We start from the raw sequence: 312 nt of genomic DNA, 5'->3' as shown, positions 1-312 counted from the left end.
GCTTTAAATGCTGTACTTTGCGGTCATTATAATTTCGACAAACCTTCATAATTAATCATTTATACAACTACATTACCCTTGCTATCCTACTAATCAAAAATAACATCTCTCTCGCACATACTCCTAAAGAGCGTGCAGTACAGTACGAGTGTATTTGCATAGTAACCCTAAGAAAAAGCGTTGCATCCCCTCTGAAATATTTCTATATGCCTAAAGGTTAAATTTAGTGTTTTTGTCTCCTCCAATCTTCTTTCTGCCTTAAACTGCGGTGAGGCCCACTTGATGGCATTCCATCGAGATGTAGGGAACCAA

This window comes from Penaeus monodon, chromosome 32 (assembly GCF_015228065.2).
Source record: "Penaeus monodon isolate SGIC_2016 chromosome 32, NSTDA_Pmon_1, whole genome shotgun sequence".
Lineage (NCBI taxonomy): Eukaryota > Metazoa > Arthropoda > Malacostraca > Decapoda > Penaeidae > Penaeus > Penaeus monodon.
Note: the sequence above shows the minus strand (reverse complement) of the source record.